Raw genomic sequence first — 6274 nt, 5'->3', positions numbered from 1 at the left:
CCTGCAGCCGTTGCCCCGCGCTTGCCCCGGCTCCGAGCCGGCTGCAGCCTCCGCCCCCGCCGCCGCCGCCGGGGAGAGGGGAAGCGAGCGGCCGCCTGGCACCGGGGCTGCCCTCGCTCCCCGCCTCGAGCCTCCTCCCCCGAGAGCCTTCCTGTGCCTCGCCCCCGGCCCTGCCTCCCTGCTGCGCCCGCCTCTTGCCCCCCGTGGCACCTTGGCCTCCTCGGCCTCAGCCGCTCCTGCCGGCCCCTTGGCTCCGGGCACCTTCCAGCCCCCTCAGGAGGTTGCTCTGCCGAGGGAAATCTCCCCCCTCAGGGCTGAGCCATCCCTGCGGCCTCCCCATGACTCGTCGGGGAGGCAGGGGCATTCAGTCAGGGGGGCTGGAGGTCGTCTAGGCCCTAGTTACTCAACGTGTGGTCCAGGTACCCCTGGGGGGACGTGAGACACAGGCAGGGGGTCTGCAGGGACCCCGAAACTCTCTCACACTTGCCCCCTTTTCCACTCTCTCATGCCTCTTCCTTCTCGCAAAACTATGGCAAAGAATTTCGGTGCACAGCACTTTAAATTCCCCGGTAATAATTTGGTGCGCGGCACTGGGTTCAGCCCACCTAGCTTTGGCTAATGTGCCCTCTAGCTCACATACATATTTGAGTTGTGCACCCCCGCTGTAAATGGTGGCACCCCTACCCACACCAGATCAGACACCTGTCATTACACGGCCTTATATACACAGCCCTTCTTCCAACATACGGCACACATTAGTCCGTAAATATAAAATCCCCTGGAAAATCAAGTGTTGGGGTACTTATTAAAATTTTCAGAAGTTAGGGGGTACGTGCTACTTAAAAGGTTGAGAAACACTGATCTAGTCCAAGCCCTTGCCCGAGGCCGGATCAGCCCTATCCAACCATACCATGCAAAGCATCGTCTATATGGGGCAAAGCATCATCTATATGGGGCAACTGGGGCGCACGGACCTGGCACAGGGAAAGAGTGGGGGAACCATGTCCTGCTTCTGTGAAACATCAATTCAATAGATGCCCAAGAGATCCGGGGTAGAGGGTCATGCCCCGACTACAGAGGAAGGCAAACCTCCACAGTCGGTACCAATGTGACCGTGGGGTCAAATTCCTTCCTGACTCCAAACACAGCGGATCGGTCTGACCCTGGGGGAGAGGGAAAAACCCTCTAGCCAGGAACCTCTGGCTTTGGTCCCAGCAAAAGCATTGGCACACCCCACTCAAAGTCGCCAGCCTGGGCTATAGCCAGTACGCAGGGCATTTCTACAGCTCCCGGAGCTACTCTAATTAAAGTACCCAGAGGCATCTTGTGTATCAGCATCCCTGCCCTTAAAAATGGTAGCAGGGCCACTTTATCTAAAACTTATCAGGGATGCTGATATTTAAGATGCCAGAGCGCTGTAATTACCACGTTCCGGCAGACTCGATTGAGTCAGCTCTGACGCATTGTAATTACAGCATGTCAGAGCTGCTCATGTGTTGTAAGCACCCCTAATGCCTCTGAGGCTTCAAAACACCCTGTCCCATGTAGCAGAAAGGAGGGGTGGGGGCAGAAGCGGCATCCCCCTGCTGTTGTGCAGATTAGCTGGACAATAGCTTTCTCCTGTGTCCAAGTACTAAGCCCTTACATAGGATATCACATGGTCGAAGCAGATTGGTGCCATTTTACAGGTGGAGAAACTGAGAGACAGAGAGGATATGGCGGTGTAAAAGTGATGTAGCTGCGATGGTCCAGAAATTACGCGAGAGGCAAGGATTTTGTAGGGTGATATCATGTATTGGATCAACTATGTAACCGAGATATTGTTAGACAAGCTTTTGGATGTAAGATATTCTTCCTCAGGTCTCTTTTGTGACTGAGATTGACTCGGTGTAGAGCAGTGATTCTCAGCCACGGTGCCAGGGCAGCCTGGGGCACCTTGAAGTCCTTCCTGGGGTGCAGCAGAGCACTGCACAATGCTAGCACTGTTAGATGTGCAGACATGACTCCCAGGATAAACCCAGAGATTTCCTGTTGGAATCCAGTGTGTTAAAAACCACCTGATCTGTTGTGATCTTTCTGAGCCTTTTGCAGCAGAAGAATTGCTCTATTATTTTTGCTGCAGCCAAAAATCAAGTGAAGTAAAAGCTGGCATTTTCTGAGGAGGGCCTCAAGTCTATCAAGGGGAGCCTTGGGTCTAAAAAGGTTGAGAACCGCTAGCGCAAAGCAAGGATCAGGAGCAGATTTCAAGGTTCATTGCTTATCTCACTAGCCCTCATAGGATGGCGTGTAGACAACAAACTACTTTCTCCCTATGCAGGTGCTTAAGGCCTGGAACAGATTATCTAGACAGGTTTTGGACTATCCAGCAGTTGCAGTTTTAAAGAGGAGGGTAGACAAACACTTTATTGGGAAGTTTTAGACAGGGACTATCCTGCCTCGAGTAGGGGGCCGGACTAGGTGACCTCCGGAGGCCCCTTCCAGCCCCATTTTTCTATAGAATAATAGAAAATTAGGGTTGGAAGGGATCTCAGGAGGTCTTCTCCATCATTTCTCAACCTGTGGGTCACAACCCAGAAGTAGGCGGCAAAAGAATATATTAAAAAGTTGTGAACAAACTTTACAAATGTATTCTCCTTTAAAAAAAAAAATGTGGAAAACTGTGGGTTTTCCCTTGCAGGCTGGCAGACCTCCAGCCTGAAAGGGGCTGCTTGGGGCCCCCCATGCCCAACACACTGGGGGGTTGGGGCCTGGAGGCAGGGGGCAGCAGGTCGGGAGTGCAAGGCACTGGGTCGGGACTGGCCATTGATGTGTACGCATGAGTCCTGGTACAAAAAAGGTTGAGAACCTCTGGGCTAATCCAGCTCCCAGCTCAAAACACCACCATCCCCAACTAGATCATCTCAGCCAAGGATTTGTCTAGCCATGTCTTAAAAATTTCCAAGGATGGAGAGTCCACCACTTCTCTGGGTAACCTGTTCCAGCACTTTACTATATTCCTTGTGAGAAATGTTTTCCTAATATCTAACCTAAACTTCCCTTGCTGAAACTTGAGCCCATTGCTCCTTGCTTTGTCTGTCATCTGCCACCACTGAGAACAGTCCCGCTCCGTCCTCTTTTGAGCCCCCCTTTAGGTAGCTGAAGGCTACTATTAAATCCTCTCTCAGTCTTCTCTTCTTCAGATTAAATCAACATCCTTGCTGTAGTGGGGGCCCAAAACTGGACACAGGACTCCAGATGTTGCCTCACTAGTGCTGAATAAAGGGGAAGAATCACCTCCCACAATCTGCTTGCAACACTCCTACTAATGAGCCTAGTATACTATTAGCCTTCTTGGCAACAAATTCACACTCTTGACTCATATTCAGCTCATTGGCCACTGTAACCCCCAGGTCCCTTTCTGCAGAGCTGCTGGCCAGCCAGTCAGTCCCCAGCCTGCACCGGTGCATGGGATTGCTCCGTCCTATGTGCAGGACTGCACTTCTCCTTATTAAAACTCATGAGATTTCCTTTGGCCCAATCCTCCAATTTGTTGAGGTCTCTCTGAATCCTAGCCCTACCCTCCAGATATGCTGGAGGGTAGGGCTCCCCCCAGCTTGGTGTCATCTGCAAACTTGCTGAGGGTGCGCTCTGTGCCATCTTCCAGGTCACTGATGAAAATAATGACCAAAACTGGCCCGAGAATCAACGCCTGGGGCACGCTGGCTGCCAACTAGACATTGAGCCATTGACTACCACCCTCTGAACCTGATGATCCAGCCAGTTTTGTATGCAACTTACAGTCCATTCATCCAACCAGTACTTCCTTAGCTTGCTGGCAAGAATGTTGTGGGTGATGATATCAAAACCCTTCCTAAAGCCAAGGTATAGTATGACCATTGCTTTCCCCGCATCCACAGAGCCAGTTCCATCGTCATAGAAGACAGCCAGGCTGGTCAGGCGTGACTTGCCCTTGGTGAATCCATGCTGACTGTTCCCAATCACCTTCTCCTCCAAGTGCTTAGAAGGGGATTCCTTGAGGATCTGCTCCATGATTTTTCCAGGGAAGGAGGTGAAGCTGACCAGTCTGTAGTTCCCTGGATCCTCCCCCTTCCCTTTTTTAAATATGGACATTATATTTGTCCTTTTCCAATCATCCGGGACCTCTCCCAACTACCATGAGTTTTCAAAGCTAATGACCTGTTGTTCTGCAGTCACATTGGCCAACTCTCTCAGCCCCCTCGGGTGCACCCTGTCTGGCCCCATGGACATACATACGTCCAGCTTTTCTAAATAATCCCTAACCTTTTCTTTCACCACTGAGGGCTGCTCACCTCCTCCCCAAACTGTGCTGCCAGGAGCAGTAGTCTGGGAGCTGACCTTGCCTGTGAAGACTGAGTTAAAGAAGGCATTGAGCACTTCAGCTTTCTCTGCAGCCTCTGTCACAAGGCTGCCTCCCCCAATCAGTAAGGCACCCACAATTTTCCTGATCATCTTCTTGTTGATGACATACTTGTAGCAACCCTTCTTGGCACCTTTATGTCCCTTGCTAGCTGCATCTCCAATTGCACTTTGACCTTCCTGGCTTCATCCCTGCATGCCCACGCAATGCTCCTATCTTCCTCCTTAGTTATTTGTCCAAATTTCTACTTCTTGTAAGCTTCCTTTTTGGTGTTTTAGCTCATTGAAGAGATCCCTCCTAACCCAAGCTGGTCTTCTGCCATGCTTGCTAGTCTCCCTGAGCATCAGGGTGGTTTGTTTCTGAGCCTACAGTAAGGTTTCTTTAAAATACAACTAGGTCTCCTGAACTCCTTTCCTCCACAGACTGGTCTCCCAGGGGATCCTGCCCATGAGTTCCCTGAGCAAATCAGTTGTTTTTTTTGAAGTCCAGGGTCCATACTCTGCTGCTTTCCTTCCTTTCCTTCCTCAGGAACGTGAACTCAATCATCTCATAGTTGTTGCTGCCCACGTTGCCATTCACTATTGCTTTCCCCACCAATTCTTGCCTGTTTGTGAGCAGCAGGTCAAGAAGAGCAGGTCAAGAAGACCCCTAATTGACCTCTTCAACACTTGCACCAGGAAGTTGTCCCCAACACTCCCCAAAACTTTCCGGATTGCCTGCACACTGCTTTATTTCCCTCCCAGAAGATGTCTGGGTGATTGAAGTCCCCCATGAGAGCCAGGGCCTGTGATCTGGAAACCTCTGCTACCTGTCAGAAGAAAGCCGCATCCACCTTATCCTCCTGGTCTGGTGGTCTGTAGCAAACACCTACCACCACATTGCCCTTGTTGCTCTCCCCTCTGGCCCTAATCCAGAGACTTTCAAGAGGCCTATTTCCATTTTCATACAGGAGCTCTGAGCAATCACATGGCTCTTTTACATAAAGTGTAACTCCTTCTCTTCTTCTCCCCTGCCTGTCCTGGCTGAACAGTTTATACCCATCCATGACAATGCTCCAGTCATGCGAGCTCCCACAAAGTCTCTGCTATTCCAATCACATCACAGTTCCAGGACTGTACAAGGACTTCCAGTTCCTCCTCCTTGCTTTCCGGGGTCCATACATTTTTTTTGGGCCCCTGAAGTAATTAGCCAATTGCTTCACTTTCTCAGGAAGAATGAGAAGTCCTCCCTGGTTGCCTCCTCCTGCTTGTGCTGCCTCCAGATCACCCACTTCCCTGCTTATCTCAGGGCTTTGGTCTCCATCCTCCAGCAAACCTAGTTTAAAGCCTTCCTCCCTAAGTTAGCGAGCCTGTCCACAAAGATGCTCTTCCTTCTCTTCATCAGATGGATAGCTATCCTCTTCCTAGCAATCCTTCTTGGAACAACATGGCATGGTTGCAGAAGCTAACGCTCCGCTGGTGAAACCACCTGCACAGCCATGCACTGATCTGCAGGATTCATCTGCTTCTCCCCGGGTCCCTCCCCTCGGCCAGAAGAATAGAGGAGAAACACCACCTGAGCCCCTGTGCCCTTCATCCTTGCACCCAGAGCCCTATGGTCACTTTTTATCTGCTCAGGTTTACCCTGGCAGTATCATGGGTGCCCACATGAATGAGCAACATGGGGTAGCAGTCAGAGGGTCAGATGAGTCTGGGTAATCCCTCTGTGACATCTCAGATATGGGCTCCAGGCAAGCAGCAGATCTCCTGAGACAACAGGTCAGGCTGGCATATACATACGGACATTAGGTTTTATATCTACTGGCAAGGGGAAGAAAGAGAAAATTTTTGTATAGAGCTTAAAATGGGAAGAGCGAGCATGCTCTTTGGACGCTGAGTCCGTCCTCATGATGGACAG

The sequence above is a fragment of the Gavialis gangeticus genome, unplaced genomic scaffold, assembly GCF_001723915.1.
Source record: "Gavialis gangeticus isolate Ggan-Ray unplaced genomic scaffold, GavGan_comp1, whole genome shotgun sequence".
NCBI classification, from domain to species: Eukaryota; Metazoa; Chordata; order Crocodylia; family Gavialidae; genus Gavialis; species Gavialis gangeticus.
This window is presented reverse-complemented; position numbering follows the sequence as displayed.